Source organism: Hypanus sabinus, chromosome 5, assembly GCF_030144855.1.
Source record: "Hypanus sabinus isolate sHypSab1 chromosome 5, sHypSab1.hap1, whole genome shotgun sequence".
Lineage (NCBI taxonomy): Eukaryota > Metazoa > Chordata > Chondrichthyes > Myliobatiformes > Dasyatidae > Hypanus > Hypanus sabinus.
Genome location: NC_082710.1, coordinates 21,972,393 through 21,989,968, shown reverse-complemented (window position 1 = coordinate 21,989,968; position 17,576 = coordinate 21,972,393). Strand labels below are relative to the sequence as shown.

At 39.2% G+C, this 17,576-nt stretch overlaps 1 protein-coding gene across 6 annotated transcripts in view; it reads left to right on the top strand.

The window, feature by feature from the left end:
* The first annotated feature begins 7,524 nt into the window (after window positions 1-7,524).
* pja2 (praja ring finger ubiquitin ligase 2) overlaps window positions 7,525-17,576 on the top strand; it is a 56,450-nt gene continuing 46,398 nt past the window's right edge. For 4 of the 6 annotated variants that reach the window (XR_009512128.1, XM_059969504.1, XM_059969502.1 and 1 more), the window contains exons 1-3: window positions 7,525-7,809; window positions 13,986-14,119; window positions 15,095-15,369. The gene's annotated coding sequence lies outside the window, so the exon portion shown is untranslated. Of the gene's footprint in view, window positions 7,810-13,985; window positions 14,120-15,094; window positions 15,370-15,942; window positions 16,053-17,576 lie in introns of all 6 variants that reach the window. The other 2 variants (XM_059969501.1, XM_059969505.1) reach the window with 2 other exon arrangements.

The following is a 17,576-nucleotide window of genomic DNA, read 5'->3' as shown; positions in this document are numbered from 1 at the left end:
CAGGTACAGCAGGCTATCAAGAAAGCAAATGGGATGTTGGTCTTCGTTGCTAGAGGGATTGAATTTAAGAGCAGGGAGGTTATGCTGCAACTGGAGTACTGTGTGCAGTTCTGGCTTCCTTACTTGAGGAAGGATATACTGGCTTTGGAGGCGGTGCAGAGGAGGTTCACCAGGGTGATTCCAGAGATGAGGGGGTTAGACTACAAGTTGTCTGGGACTGAATTCATTGGAATTCAGAAGAATGAGAGGAGATCTTATAAAAAAGTATAAAATGATGTGAGGGATAGATAGATAGATAGATAGATAGATAGAGGCAGGAAAGTTGTTTCCACTGATAGTTGAGACTAGAACTAGGGGAAATAGCCTCAAGATTCGGGGGAGTAGATTTAGGTCAGAGATGAGAAGGAACTGTTTTTCCCAAAGAGTGGGTGAATTTGTGGAATTTTCTACCCAATGAAGCAGGGGAGTCTACCTCAGTAGATATATTTAAGACAAGATTGGATAGATTTTTGCATAGTAGGGGAATTAAGAGTTAAGGGGAAAAGGCAGGTAGGTGGAGATGGGTCCATGGCCAGATCAGCCATGATCTTATTGAATAGCGGAGGATGCCCAATGGGCCGGATAGCCTACTCCTGCTCCTATTTCTCAAGTTACGTTCTTATAATTGTTACTCTGGATCCGATGCAGCACATAAACACAGTAAGATAAAGAACAATAATAATAAAAACATAATAAATATAAATGCATAAGATAGTTTATATACATTGATTGTGTGTCCATAAAGTGACACTAGGCACAGGAATCTTGGTCATAAGGTGACTAACGCGAAATGATAAAGTAGTGGTGGTGGGTTAGTGGATGAAGGTGTTGATCAGTCTTCCTGCTTGGTGAAAGTACCATTGTTGAGTCTGATGGTCTTGGCTTGGATGCTATGTGGGAACATAATGTAGGACAACAATGAGCAGGGTGTGTGGGATCCTTCAAGATGTTACTGGCCCTTTTCTGGCACCTTTTTGTATTTATGTTCTTGAAAACAAATAGGCTGGTGCTAGTGATGCATTAGGCAGTTTTGACTACCCTTTGTAAAGCTTTCCTGTCCACCGCCGTGCAGTTTCTGTACTACATAGGGATGCAGCTGGTTAGAATGCTCTCCAATGCACGTCTGTAGAATGATGTGAGTATAGATGTGCAGTCTGGCTCGCTGAGCCTCATCAAAAAGTGGAGGCTTTGGTGAGCTTTCCTGGTTGTGTAGAATGTGTTCTGGGTCCATGAGAGGTTGCACAAGAACTGGAAGTTTGAAACTGCTCGCATGGTGTGAGTTCTCCTGAAGTCAATAACCATCTGCTTTGTCTTGTTGTCTTTAAGTAAGAGGTTATTTGCCTGGTACCAGGCCTCAAGCTCTTCCATATCCTCTCTGAAGGTTGCCTCAACATTATTGGTGATGAGTCCCACTTGACAATGTGATTACTTGGTGTTTGGCCGTGCAATCATGTGTGAGCAGAATGTACAACAATAGGCTCAGTGGCTCAGTACACAGCCCTCGGGTGGGGGGGGGGGGGGTGGTGGTATCCGAGTTGAGGATGATGGGGAGGGAAGAGCGGTTGTGCATCCTGACTCTGAGGTCTTTTGGTTAGGATGTCCAACAAATAAAATACAAAGCTCAACTTCTATTTAATAGAGGAAATTTGTTCTTTTTGACAGCTATAGTGGTCTTAAGGGACAAATAGCAATGCTTGATGTGCAAAAACTGGGTTAACCCTATCTGTATACAATATTACATCTGTAAACAAAGTAAAAACAATTGGGAATTCAAATTCTTTTTTGTAGAATCATAGAACTTTATAGCACATATTGATGCTATTTCACACTGTGCCTAAAAAAAAGTTAAAAGTGCCTAAAAAATAACATTAAAAAAAAGTTATATACTAATCTCACTTCACAGCTCTTTGTCTCTAGTCTTAAGGGTTACAACTCTTCAATGGCTCAACTTGCTGCTTAAGTATGCAACAAGCAAAAGAGAGGTTTTCTATCTCCAATACCTAAAAGGTAGTAAGTTCCTTTCCTTTACCATTTAGTATCAACCTTTTTTACTGATGCACCATCAATAACTCACACTGAGACGTAAGGCGAGATATTGGCTTTTATTGACTGGAAGAAGGAACCAGGAGTGAGTGTCCATCATACTATGACCTGGAGACTGAGGCCGAGCGACAGGCCTCAGATCGCCTTTATACAGGGGCCTGTGGGAGGAGCCACAGGAGCAGTCAGCAGGGGGCGTGTCCAGACAGGCACATAGTTCACCACATTTACTTTTTCAACTCCTCTCTATTCCTAACAATTCTCTGTAACTTATCTGTGGTTATAGTTGAACTGTTTCACTGACTGCTTGTGACCAAGTAGTGCCTGAAGCTTTATTGCATCAGTCACAAGACTATGTAATATGTAATATTTGACATATTTAGTTGTTTGCCTGCTCTCCATCTCGCTCTGGTGCTTCCCCCACCACCAACCCTTTCTTTCTCCTGAGGCTTCCCGTCCCATGATCCTTTCCCTTCTCCAGCTCTGTATCACTTTCGCCAATCACCTTTCCAGCTCTTAGCTTCATCCCACCCTCTCCGGTCTTCTCCTATCATTTCGCATTTCTCCCTCCCCCCACTACTTTAAAATCTCTTACTATCTTTCCTTTCGGTCTTTCGGTTAGTCCTGACGAAGGGTCTCGGCCCGAAACGTCGACTGCGCTTCTCCCTATATAATGCTGCCTAGCCTGCTGTGTTCTACCAGCATTTTGTGTGTGTTGCTGTTTGAATTTCCAGCATTTGCACATTTCCTCGTGTTTGCACTTTATAGCATCTCCCCTGGTCCTGGGGCTTGCAATAGCATGTGGTCCAGTTGGGATCACACCAAAGACAGATTTTTACACATGTGTAGACAACTAATATAAACAATGTTGTCAAGTTTGGAAAGATACTGCACATTTTTCTCAGGAGATTGTGAATTCACAGTTAACTTCAAGTATTAGTGTCAGCTCTAGTAGTTGTCTGGCATCTAAATGAGATTTAAGATTTTAATTCCAGGATACTGAGACAACAGTAGAGATTGCTGTTCTAAGAAGAACTAAAAGAACTCTATCTTTTTGATGAAATGTGAAATCAGGGCCAAATTCACACACTTATGGTTGCTTAAAAAAAATCAGGGAGGATAGAAACATAGAAACATGGAAAACCTACAGCACAGTACAGGCCCTTTGGCCCACAATACTGTGCCAAACATGTACTGACTTTAGAAATTACATAAGGTGACCCATAGCCCTCTGTTTTTCTAAGCTTCATGTACCTATCTAGGAGTCTCTTAAAAGACCCTATCATATTCACCTCCATCACCGTCACTGGCAGCTCATTCCTTAAACTCACCACACTCTGCAAAAAAAATGTACCTCTGACATCTCCCTGTTCCTACTTCTGAGTACCTTAAAACTGTGCCCTCTTATGCTAGCCATTTCAGCCCTGGGAAAAAACTAAACGATCAATGTCTCTCATCATCTCTATCAGGTCACCTCTCATTCTCTGTCGCTCCAAGGAGAAAAGGCCGAGTTCATTCAACCTATTCTCATAAGGCATGCTCCCCAATCCAGGCAACATCCTCGTAAATCTCCTTTTCACCCTTTCTATCGTTTCCACATCCTTCCTTTAGTGAGGTGACCAGAACTGAGCACAGTACTCCAAGTGGGGTCTGACCAGGGTCCTATATAGCTGTAACATTACCTCTCGTCTCTTAAGCTCAATCCCACAGTTGATGAAGGCCAATGCACCGTATGCCTTCTTAGCCATAGTCAACCTGCGCAGCAGCTTTGAGAGTCCTATGGACTTGGGCCCTAAGATCCCTCTGATCCACACTGTCAAGAGTCTTAACATTAATACTATATTCTGCCATCATATTTGGCCTACCAAGATGGACCACCTCACACTTATCTGGGTTGAACTCCACCTGCCACTTCTCAGCCCAGTTTTGCATCCTATCAATGTTCTGCTGTGACCTCTGACAGCCCTCCACACTACCCACAACACCCCCAGCCTTTATGTCATCAGCAAATTTACTAACCCAACCCTCCACTTCCTCATCCAGGTCTTTATAAAAATCTCACGAAGAGAAGGAGTCCCAGACCAGATCCCTGAGGCATGCCACTGGTCACTGACCTCCATGCAGAATATGAGCCGTCTACAACCACTTTTTGCCTTCTGTGGGCAAGTCAATTCTGGATCCACAAAGCAAGGTCTCCTTGAATCCCATGCCTCCTTACTTTCTCAATAAGGCTTGCATGGGGTACGTTATCAAATGCCTTGCTGAAATCCGTATACATCTACTACTCTACCTTCATCAATGTGTTTAGTCAAATCCTCAAAAAATTCAATCAGGCTCGTAAGACATGACCTACCTTTGACAAAACCATGCTGACTACTTCTAATCATATTATGCCTCTCCAAATGTTCATAAATCCTGCCTCTCAGGATCTTTTCCATCAACTTACCAACAACTGAAGTAAGACTCACTGGTCTATAATTTCCTGGGCTATCTCTACTCCCATTCTTGAATAAGGGAACAACATCTGCAACCATCCAATCCTCCGGAACCTCTCCTGTCCCCATTGATGATGCAAAGATCATTGCCAGAGGCTCAGCAATCTCCTCCCTTGTCTCCCACAGTAGCTTGGGGTATATCTCACCTGGTCTTGGAGACTTATCCAACTTGATGCTTTCCAAAAACTCCAGCACATCTCCTTTCTTAATGTCTATATGCTCAAGCTTTTTAATCCACTGTAAGTCATCCCTACAATCGCCAAAATCCTTATCCATAGAGAATACTGAAGCAAAGTACAGTATTCATTAAGTACCTCTGCTATCCCCTCTGGTTCCATACACACTTGTTCACTGTCACACTTGATTGGTCCTATTCTCTCATGTCTTAATCTTTTGTTCTTCACATATTTGTAGAATGCCTTGAGGTTTTCTTTAATCCTGCTTGCCAAGGCCTTCTTATGGCCCCTTCTGGCTCTCCTAATTTCATTCTTAAGCTCCTCCCCGCTAGCCTTACAATCTTCTAGATCTCTATCATTACCTAGTTTTTTGAACCTTTTGTAAGCTTTTCCTCTTGACCAGATTTTCAACAGGCTTTGTACACCACGGTACCTGTACCCTACCATCCTTTCCCTGTCTCAATGGAACGTACCTCTGCAGAACACCACACAAATACCCCCTGAACATTTGCCACATGTCTGCTGTACATTTCCCAGAGAACATCTGTTCCCAATTTATGCTTCCAGACTGGTAGTCTGGGCAATATTTGACCCACAGGTAATCTGAGCCAAAAACAGGTTTCCTTATCATTGACATATTGTGTTAATGCAAGTGAGAATGAGTAAATGAAGAAAACTAGCATTGGTAAATAGAAAGTACAAGGGAGGTCTGTGAGACTGAAAGCCACTAAAACTCAAGGACTTCCAGGTTTTTTGAAAGAAGTAGCTATAGTGATAGAAGAGGCCTTAGTTATTATTGTTCAAAATAATATTGATTCTTGAATAATCATTGCAAATTGAAAGGTGGTATATTTGACCTCACTATTTAAGAAATCAGGAAGGAATAGTAAGGAAAATATAGAAAGATACAATGAAAGACGTACAAAGAACATACTTATAAAATAACAAAGCAGAATTGACATGAAACTGTAAACTGAAATTCGTTTGTCTGATCTATTGGAGCATGTTGTGTAGAAAAGAAAACAGAGTCAATGGATGTGATGTACAGGCTGAGTACCTCTGATCCGAAACGTTTGGGGCCAGAAGTGTTTTGCATTTTGGAAGATACATATAATGGGATTTAATAATAGCTGGTGATTGCCATCAATTCCAACTCTGAATTTATGTGCTACCGGTAAGTAGTTTTTGTCTTACTCGTGTTCATCGCACATCTGTACTGATGCTGCAAACAAGTGTGTTAGATCTTCATCAGCAACAATCTTGGCAAACTCATCAATGAATTTCGCTGCTGCTTCGTATTCAGCAGACACTTTATCACCAAAAATCTTTAAAAATTTAATGCCATGTCTTTTGTTAAATTTCTGCAACCAGCCTGCTGAATATTCACAAATACTTTCAATTTTCAGTTTGTCATGATAGATCTTTACTTGTTTCATGATCAGCTTACAATTAATTGGTATATGTTCACTCCAATGCTGACAAATCCACTTGAATACAATCAAGATCTTCATTTATCATTTTATGCAGTGACTTTCTCTTTTTCATTAATTTCTGTTCATTACATATATGAGGCCACTTTTCAGAACTGCCTGTGGTGTGCAGACCCCTTGGCATTGTTTGGGAACTTTCCCAGCACCTTGTAGAATTTTCTATTTGTGACATAATGACAATGCTTAAAAACTTACGTGTTTCAGAGGTTCTTAGATATTAGAATTTTGGATAATACGTGCATAACCTGTATTTGGATTTTCAAAAGGCTTTTGATATGGTCAGCAACACCTTAGCACCTGGACTTGTGGGTAATATATTAATTACAAATTGTTTAACAGACTAAAAGCAAGGAATGGGGAATAAGAATACTCTGATTGGCATGCTGTGACAAATGAGGTGCCTCTGGCACCATTTCTTGGGCTCTAGCTATTCACAATCTATATCAACTATTTGGATGAAGAGACCACATGTCATACAGTACTTCAATTTGCTGATGATACAAAACTAGGTGGAGTTGAGGAGCAAAGAGGATGTGTAAAGGGACTATGGTAGGACATAAGCCTGCTAACTAAATTGGCAAAAACGTGCAGATGTAGTATACTGAAATCTGACTCATCCACAAAATGGGAGAAACAAGGAGGAAGAGTAATAAAGGAAGAAGTTACAAAAAATTAAAGGTCATAGCAAAGGTAGAATAATGAGAAGAGGAGAGCAAGGTTTGGAGAGGAAGTTGATAATCTCATCAGCAGGGAATACGCAAATTGCTGTTGGAACTCAACAGTTCAGGCAATGTCCATGGAAATGAACAATTGACATTTAAGGCCAGACCCTTCTTCATGACGACGGCTGTAGAGTGAGACAACTCATTTGAGGAACTTAGTGCCTTCTGTGCGAAGACGTTACCTCTCAGATCTTTTAAATCTCCCCTCGTTTCATGTATCTATCCTAATTTTCAACAGCTCAACTCTGAGGAAAAGACTGTGACTATCCACCTCATCCATACTCCTCCGTGCTCTCTTGTGTTGTGACATTTCCTCTTGAAATCGATATTTACCCTAACTTCTATTAGTTGCTCTCTCCCCATTTCCATGCTTTTTTTTATTATCCTCTTCAGTTGACTTTCCTCTCCCCCTGTTAGTCAATCTCTCCCAGCCACAATTCATCACCATGCCTACTGCAACCAAACTATTTTCCTTCGTCCCCACCTCCCTCTCCGGGTCTGTTGCGGTGTGGGCGCTGATTGGCTGCTGTTTCCTCAGTGACGTGATTATTTATTGCGGGTTTCGCGCAGTGTTTTTCCTCCCTGCTGGAAGAGTGACGCTACTTGGACATCCAGGAAGAGCAGACAAGGACGGGCAGAGTAACTGGTTGTCCGCTCTGGTTACCATTGAATGCTTGCTCCAAATAGCTAAAGGAGCCGCAACAACTGCAACAATGATGCTCAGAATTCCAGAAATCTGACTTATCCCTAGCCTATTCTCAGCCTCTGGACCCCTACCAGCGGAGCCTAAGGAATGTGTCGCACAACATAAAACTTCAGTGGTGGAAAAATACAGGTTTCTATTTCTGTACGTATTTCAGATGAGCGACTGCACCGAATTGTGTCGCTTTGAAAATCTGTGCAGTGATGGGGTAGCTGTTGAATTTGATCATGGCCGCCGTGTCAGAATGGCGATTCCAATCGAGTTTTGCGTGACCCGGATACGCTAAGGCGATGTTACCCGTAAAAAGCAAATAGAACTTTGGAACTTTTCTGTTGAAATTCATTTTTTTTATTTTATTTAGCTTGTAATGATTAAGGTTCACGGCATTATATAAGACACAAAACGTTGGGGACGCGTTGATCGCCAGCCAAAACCAATGTGCAGTTATCTTGTAATAAATTTGTTACATAATCTGGTTCTTGAAAACAAACCTTGAAGTCAGGTGGTACCTTGGATGCGTTGTCTGGCTTTGTTTTAATTTCCTCCAACTAGGGATCTCTGGCTGTCGTATTTTAAATGTTTTCGTACATAAGTATTTTTGAATGTTCTCAACGCATTTAAATAAGCTTTCTTATGAGAAAAGTGTTTAAAAGGTAAATGAGGTTTTGTAAGGGTAAACTGTGCCTCGGTGAGGTAATGTGCTGTGTGTCCATTGGTGTCTTGTCTGTCAATTTAAAAGAGGTAGAGCTTCAAAAATTATTTATTTACTTGTAAATCATTTAGGGATGTTATGTTTTGACTTGTACGTGCTGCCATATTTACCTTTATTGTAAGCTGTTCCTTTCCAAGGGCAGTAATACAATTAGGTCTCTGCTCGGCTCCATCAAGCTTTGTGTTTTTAAAAGGACAGATTTGAGTTCAATGTCAAATCACCTTAGTAGGAGCCAGCATTCCTAGACGCCTAAGAAGACTGAAATAATTCCTCTATTTATAATGTATATTGCTTGTTACCTGATAGTATTGTATTTTTGTGAGGGAAAAGTTGAAGGAGAAAGATTTATATATAAATCAAAAAGAACAGCAGATGCTGGAAATATTCAAGTCAGGTCACATGTGTTCCTCTTCACATAAATAACATGACCTGCCAAGTGCTTCCAGCATTTTCTGTTGTTTTAGATCTCCAGCTAATTTTTTTTTTAAGGTTGATGTTTCAATAAATGCTTTGCTTTGAACCTAAGAACATACAAAAGGCACAAATAGGGCACTCAGCTGCCTGTTCCTGACCCACTATTCAAGCAGGTTTACTCTGTTTCCCTGCACTAACCTCACTCAAGAAAAAATCTGCCTCCCAGTCTAGATGAAGAAGTATTTTCTCATCTCTGTTTTGAATAGCCAAATCTTATTTGAGACTCTAATTTCTGGTTGTAGATACACTTTCCATGGGCAAACTCCACTCCACCATTAGTTTTTTCTTAAACTTTTGGCAAGTTTTTTTTATTGTGAACTAAGGAATGTCTTGTTTTATTGTTCCTTTTCACTGGGGGTGGGGGAACATTAATCTCTTGGTTGTCGACGTATGGGAAATAGCATATACCTTTCTGCCTTTCTGTGACTTACCTTCCAAAAAGTTTACGCATATGCGAATGATGCCAATGTAAAACTGAAATTGGTAGTACAGTAAAGGTTGGAGTGACGTTGGCATCAAAGTGAGTGGTGTTTTTACTTGACATTACTCTAGATGATTAAAATGCCAAATCCTGACATGTCTTCATAAGTTTGGAAGAAGATATAATAAAAATATTACATTTGGAAATAAATACCATTAAGGTCAATAGGCTACATTGTCATTTTGACTTTAGTAATTCTTGTCCAGATAGAATTCTTAGTATGCAAAATATCATTATTATTTACCATCATGCTAATTCCACAATACTGCTCTTATGTCTGCTCTGAACATAGGAAAAAAAATCTAATTTTTAATTTATAAAAATAAAGTAAGGAAAACACTTGTTTACCTCATCATTAAATGACTAACCTGAAATACATTCACAATTTTGTTGAAACCTATATTTCTGAATATATAGGTTAAAAATTTCGTAAGATGATGCTTAAGATGTGAAAAGTATTAGCAATGTCAATTTGCCGTTATAAATGATGGAAATCAATCTGGAGTAATTAATTATGAATGATTCAATAAATGCTTCAGGACAGTTTTGAGGTTATTTGGTTGTAATTGATGATTATAGTGCTATATTTGGAGTACCATGTAGATTTAGTAGGCATTAATGTATTGAAAACTGGTGAAGTGAGTTACATCTAATTGATAAGGCAACTTACTAATATTAATGTAGAGTTGTTTTTGATTCAATAATGTGATTCATGTTAATGTTTTGAAATGAAACTGATGTTCTTCACTAGTCACTTGAGGCATATGATAAAACTCTTGTGTGCAGCATTTCAAAGCTTGCAGATGACACAGAATGTTTGTAGTTAAATATGAAAACAAACTGAAAGCCTTGGGAGCTTTTTAAAAAAAGAACATAGGAACATTAAATGTTGGGAAATCATCTTAAATCTTTTCAAATGCAGACTCCCTGCTTGGCTCCATCAAAGATCCAAAGAACCTGTTTTCCAATTACTACATCTCTTGTGTCTCCAAATAATTATTCTGTTCATTTGGGCCCCTGTTTTACGAGTAACACCAAGGACGTGCAAAGATTGTCATAACTCTTAGTTCTGAAGTACAGTTAGACAAGTTATCTTTTGTATGTTAGAGAAGGTTAAGAAGAATTTGGTTAAGGGGAACAAAAAAAATAGAGCAAACTGTTTCAGATAACTGTTTAAAGTACTGTACAATTAGCTGAAAAGCATTCTTTGCCGCAAGGCTTTCGTGAAACACGGAGTTAGGTGACGAGACTTAAAGTTGAATTTATTGGAGTTGCAGAAGAAAGAAGAAGGAAAGGTTGTTACTTAGATGAGATGTGATTGATTTGAACTACTAAAAGGCATTGTGAAAAAAGTTTATTGGTTTGAACTGTGAGATTCCTATTTTCAAATAGATAGGCTAAGGAGTAGAAAGTGACAAAGTAGATCTAAAATTATTGGGAACATCTGAAGGAAATCTATCTAGGTTTGCAAAACGGGTTCCGAGTAATTGATTGGATCACTTCCACTCCTGCTTTCTCTTTGTACTGTATATCTCTCCTGTGTTTTCAGTCTGCATGTAGGGTCTTGGTGTAAAATGCCAGTTGTACATTTCCCTGTATAGATTGTACTTGATGTACTGATTTCCCCAGCAGCCCATTTCTTCCTCTGGAAGCACTGAGAACGTTGGGCAGCATTTGTGGAAAGAGTAACAATTGCTAGTTTTATTTTATATTTCCAATATATTACCAATTTTTCATTTAGAAGATGGTAATATAGGTTCACTTATCCTGCCACTGGATTTGGAGGAATCTGCTGAAATGATGTTGGCTGTAGTTTGAGGTACCTGCCATAGTTAGTTCATGCTTTTTCTAGAAAGGAAGTTAATCTGACTGATTGTGGTTGTTCGTACTGTCTGCCACAAGACCAACGTAATTACCTCAATGGCCAGAGAGCTCATCTGTTGATTGCAGTTTGAATTCCATCCTGCTAGAAGGACAGTAGGCACTGTCCAGCAACTTGTAAGAGCCTGGGAGTAGCATCAAACTGAATGTCAGGGATAACGACTTAGGATAGAGCTTTGCAGCCTGTCGGATGAAAGAACTCTTAAGATTGATAGCCCTCAGAAATTCTTATCTTCTATTACATCTCAATATAGGGGTGCAAGCCAATACTTTGAACAATCTACCTCAGATCCAGTATAATCCGGGTAAAGCAAAGTGCGTCATTACTTTGTTTTACTCAGTCTTTCTCATAGCAGTTTTATACTGAGCCTTCACCATATTTCCCACTTTCCCAGTGGAGTGAAGTTGATCTTCAGGATGATTGGGAATGTATTCATCTGATATCAATTTCAATCTAGATCCAACCTTCGTCATCTGTGATAGACAAGGTTTTGGTTAGTTTATGCACTTGAAGTGTGCAGGGGATTGGATCATACATTAACTATGCATTAAAAAAAATTACCTTCCAATCCATCCCCATAGCACAGCTCTGCTTCCTGATGGTAAAGGTCCATCCGGAGATTCTGGAAAATATGGATTGCTTTCCCATCCAGTGGATTAGTTAAAATGTGAGCTACACAAAGCTAATGATCTACTGCTCATCCTTGCAGAAAAATGTGTCATTGTATTAGACGCTTCTAAATATAGCAATGAATACTATCACAATAGAAGTCAATCCACAGTAAATCTCCAGTAATTCATTATCTGTGAAGATATCTCAACAGTTTGGCAACTAATTCACCAGGTACTATATGCTCTGCTCTCTTCAGACTCAGCAAGTTCCGAGTTCCTGTACTCCCTCTTCCTGCATGGGTACTGCAGTTTCCAGGCTCTTCCGTGCTTTTAAACGCATTTGATTAACTAAAAAATTTATGTTTTACAATGTGCTTGGGTATTAAAGGAAATAAATGCAGAAAATCTTATAGTCCTGGAGCACTTAAATGCAGGAGGTAATGGGTTATTGATTTTACTGTATGGATGTGTAGGACTGATGAGCAAGTTTAGTTACTTGTACCTGGAGAGCGAACAAAAAGCAGTTGTTCATGTTATCACAAATAAACTTTCTTTCAACATAAATGTAGAATTTACATTCAATGATGAGTGTGATTGGCACCAGCTTGATCCACTGCAACAAGGCCCTGTACGCCAGCGGACTCTTAATCACTTTTAACGATGGATGACTTTTTTAGGCAGGAGATTGAGACTCAACCATCAAAAAGTTAAGTGCTTTATTAAACTGTTTTTGTGATCAAATTTATCAAAAGCTCTGAATTTCTTTTAGTAACATATATTTTTAAAAAACTCCTTTGCTTACACCTTGTTAAAAGAAGTGTAGTAACTTGTATCCATTTGTGTTCATTCACTGAAATCAATAGAGAGGAATCAACTAGGTACACGAAGTTTGTGGAGATTCTCCATTAAGTTGGGTTCCTTTACCAAATTTCATGAAAGGTGTCAAATTGCATCTTGCAAAATAGCTGTGAACGTAGCTTTGGGCTCTCCTGACTATTCTAACTCTTGTGTAGACAATACCGTATTGTCAATTGCACATGTAATTTTTGCTTTTATGTAGTACTTTCTGTATCACTTTTTATGGAAACGACTTTCTGAATCCACATGTTACCCATTAGATGATGCAATATGTTTCGAGTTTGTTATGTTGATTGTAACCTGCCTTAATTCAGCTACATTTAATAAGATTTTGTGGAGATATTTAACATTGTACTGCATGCAAGCTGTTACTCATTGTGTTCTTATTTTATTATAGGGGTATTGAACTTTATAGCTGTTTCAGAAAGAGATGAATAGTTTTTTAATACAGCAATGGCAGATTGATCTAACTGGAAAAGTGCATGTATGAATTTTGTTCCTGAGAACTTTAGTGGCTCTTAACTGAAGCTGGTCAGAAACTCCATAGCAGTACTCGGATTGTTATAAATGGAAGTCATTCCATCTGAGAAATTCTTTGGCATCATTTTTCAGGGTAATGTGGTATGTGTGACTTCCAGACACTCTTGATAGTATATAGTGAGTGTAGTGTTTTTTTTTAAATGAAGCATTGTTTGATTTCCTAGTGCAATGTTGCACAGTTTCAGAAATAGAATTATACTAATTTAGGCCCTCCAGTTGCAACGTGCAGGCAATTTTGGGCCAAAGGTGACTGGTCTCAGAAGCAGCATTCTTAGCAATACTGATTAGTTTTACAAAAATAATATCATAACATTTTCACAAGGTGAGCCCTGGCAACTGAGAATTCCTTCCATCTATTGTCTTTACTTCCACACATATCCTGACACCCTTCCTTTCAAATTGTTATCTCTTATATATGGTCTCATATATCTGCTCTCACCTGTATTATTTCAGTCCTGGCACCTTTCCCCTTTGTTTTCCCATGTTTCTGCTACTGTGTCTGTATTTCTCTCTCTTACTGCCATTTCCCTATCTCCACTGCTCTTCCTCCCATTTTCATTGTATGCCTGTGTCGCTCCAGCTGTCTGACATCCATTGACCTGCCTCTCCTACACATGTGGTCTGTGCTCCATTTCTTCTTTTGCTGTTGGTCTTGATGGTAACTGTGATCTTGAATGCTAACACCCATTACACACAATCATCCGAGAAGACCACAGTATGTTATTTCTATTCAAATACTACTTGCAATATTCTCTATTACAGGTAAAGGTCACCAAAAAAAAAGATGGCTGACTCAGCAGACCAAAGACTCCAACTTTGAGAGCCTCTGGAGGAGAGAAAAATGGAGTAGTGATTTCCTCAGGCACCAGAAGTGGAGCATTACCAGGGTCAACTGGGTATGAGCTAATTGCACCTTATTGCAGCCTGCTCATCAGTATAGGTGTTTTGAATTACAAATAGCATATCTGTGTTATAAGGGCCCATTTTCAAGCAAAGTCATAGAGAATTAATTAATTTATTTATTGAGCAATACATAGCTGAGTATGGCCGTTTGAGCCATACTGATCCAACAACCCCACAACCCTGATTAACCTAACCTAATCATGGGACAACTTATGATGACCAATTAACCTACCCAGTACATCTTTGGACTGTGGGAAGGAGCCAGAGTACTTGTTGGGGGGTGGGGGGAGAACCCATGCATTCTGGAAAGCCCCTAGCTGTAATAGTGTTGTGCTAACTGCTATGCCCCCCAAGATGTTATTAATTATTGCGATTAGCCAGGTGCAAGCATTGGTCAAAGTATATATTGCAAAGTTGAACTTGAAAAGGGACTCACCACCTTTAAATTAGAAGTAAATGCATGTACCACCCAAACATCAATGCTTTCCTTGCAGTATACATTGACAGCTCAATAGTCCTTTATCAGCACTTTTTTTTAATGTATGTAATCCGATATACGTAAACTTGCTTATGATAAACAACCAAACTAAAGATCTAATGAGATATCAATTCCGTACAACTATCATAAAGAGATTAATAATTAAAGATGTTTGTGAAGTGTAATGCAGAATTCTGAGCATAAGGATCCTAAATCCTGTGAAGTTCTTTGCTGCGACCTGGATATCTTCATGAGTCATTACAGCTTTCATTGAAAACTTCTGTCTTGTGCAAATGTCTAGTTGTGGCATCTTCAGTTCCAGCATAAGCTCAAGAACCTAGAAAATGCAAGTCAGTGCTCACAAGAAAATGAAGGTTGCAGAAGAGCATACATTCGCATTTGCAGATAAGAGGCAGGCTTAGTGCTGAGAATAAATATTTCCTGGTAATTATTGCTGCAAGACAATCTAATGTTCTCCATTTCTTTTCAGGGTTTCTTTCCTGTGGTGAGAAAGGAAGCCTTAGACTGCACCCTGTTGCAGAAGAGCACTCCGCTGCACTTCTTCCTGCACAGCACCAGTCCAGTTACTGGAACGGCAAGGGAATGGATTGAAGGGAATTGGTTTGTGGCATCAGTGGCTTATAGTCGTGTAGGAGGAGAATCAGACCTACCATCTCAGCTTCACAAAGTCGAGCCCTGTCAGTAGTGCTGAGTCAAGGATCGAATGAAGTCCATGAAAAGGAAGCATTTCGGCGAAAGTCTTTGGTAGGCATTCTCAATTTTTGAAGCAGTGTCTGTTATGCCAAGTTAGCTCCATGAGATGAATGGAAGCATGGGCTAATCTCTGCTCATGTTTTCTCTAGAGCTAGTGCAGAGCCCGAAGAACCTTGCTTGTACCCTAAGAGTGATCTGTTCTTCTGTGCCAGGCAATGCCAATGCCAAGGAAATTCCATGGCTGAGAGAACAGGTTCTTTTGGGGCATAATCCTAGACCTTCAGTGCTCTGCTAACCATGAGCAAGCAGATTTCCTGGTACTGCAGCTTGCTTCTCTGCAAGACGTTAGTACTGCTGTAATGAAGAGGACAGCCTTGTTCCGTTGGCCCATTGGCCGGTTTCTAGATGCTTTAAAGACAGCCAGGTGCCATGAAGTCCTGTTAGCAAGGCAGAAACTGAAAACTATGTCCTTTCAGAAGTCAAGATCCCTCCTGCAGCCTTCAACTGTCAGGTACTATTCTTGCCAGGGCACATAAGCCTGCAGACTGCAGGTACACCATTTGCTATCTCTTAGTCTGGAGCTGGTCCATCAATGGTACAAGCTCATCATTGATGTTCTGACAGAACCATCTGCATTTGAATCAAGAAGGAAGCCAAGCATCAGACATGGGAAACACCATGGTAGGGATTCTAAACCTAACTGGAAAATCACTGCAACCAAAGTACAATTGGTGGTGAGTAGATTTTTAATCATTCTTATGTTAGTTTCCTTTGCAACAAATATTTTGTTTAATTTAATTTTTAAGTCTACACCTGCAGCACAAGCTGTTTGGTGTCATCGAATTTATCTGACCAGATTCTGCTCATTGTTTTCATCAGTCAAACTGCACTACAGAACAAGATGACTGTACTAGGCCTCTGTTAGTCTCCTTCTTTTCAAATCTTTTTATTATTATTCAAAAATAACACAGGTTCATCGAAGTAACAACTTACAATGCCTTAAAAAAAGAAATTATCTTAAAGATTGAAATTTTTTGTGAATAAAAAAAAGAAACCCTACTAAGCAAGAGAAGTGAGGGAAAAAAAAGATACCCATTGGGGGTACAACCCCAGAGCCATGCGTCATACACAAAACCTTCTAAAAATAAACATCAAGCTGCCAACAAGGAAGTAAGATATATCAAGAAAAAAAAATTGCACTGAGATCGTGGAAGAAATCTGTCAGTTAACTGAAATGATAATAACGAGCAAATGAGCCCCATCTCTTCTCAAAATCAAATAAAGGTTCAAAGGTTTGACTTCTAATTTTCTCCAAGCTAAGACACAGCATCACTTGAGAGAACCATTGTGACAAAGTAGGAGCTGATATATCCTTCCATTTCAACAAGATGGCCCTCCTAGCTATCTATGTAACAAACGCAATAACATGTTGGTCAGATACAGAAATAACATGGATATTTTGAGGAATTATTCCAGAAAGCACAGTCAATTTATTAGGTTGTAAGTTGATTCTGAATGCTTTAGAAATTGTTGGAATTTCTGACTTCCAGAACTGTTTTAATATAGAACATGACCAGAACATATGTGTCAGTGTAGCTATCTCAGTTTTATCACAATACTTGTCAACATTGGGAAATATTTTAGAAAGTCTCTCCTTCGTCAAATGGTAACGATGTACAATTTTAAATTGAATCAGTGAATGACTAGCGCAGATTGAAGAAGGGTTAACCAGCTTCAGAATCTGCGTCCAATCCTTCCATATAAAAGTCAAATTGAGTTCCTTCTCCCAATCCTGTTTAATCTTAAGTAAAGGACACTTATCCCATTGTAATAATAAATTATAAATTCTTCCAATAGAACCTTTTATCGAAGGGTTCATATTCATAATAGTATCTTAACAAGTCAGCCTCCAATATGTAAGGAAATTTACTTAAATATTTTTCTAAAAAATGTCTAACATGAAGATACTGTAAAAAGTATGAATATGAGAGAATATTTATCGACTAATTGTTCAAAGGACATCAATCTGCCTTCTTTAAATAAAGCCAAAAAAAATTTACACCTTTATTTTTCCAAAGTAAAAAAAATTGGATCACTCTAGGAAGGTTTAAAAAAGTAATTATGATAATTTATACTACAAAGTTTAAATTTTTTAAGATTAAAAAAATTTACGGAACTGGAGCCAAACTTGTAAAGAGTGTTTAACCACAGGATATAGGTTTAAATGAGCAACTTTAGCTAATTGTATAGGTAGAGCA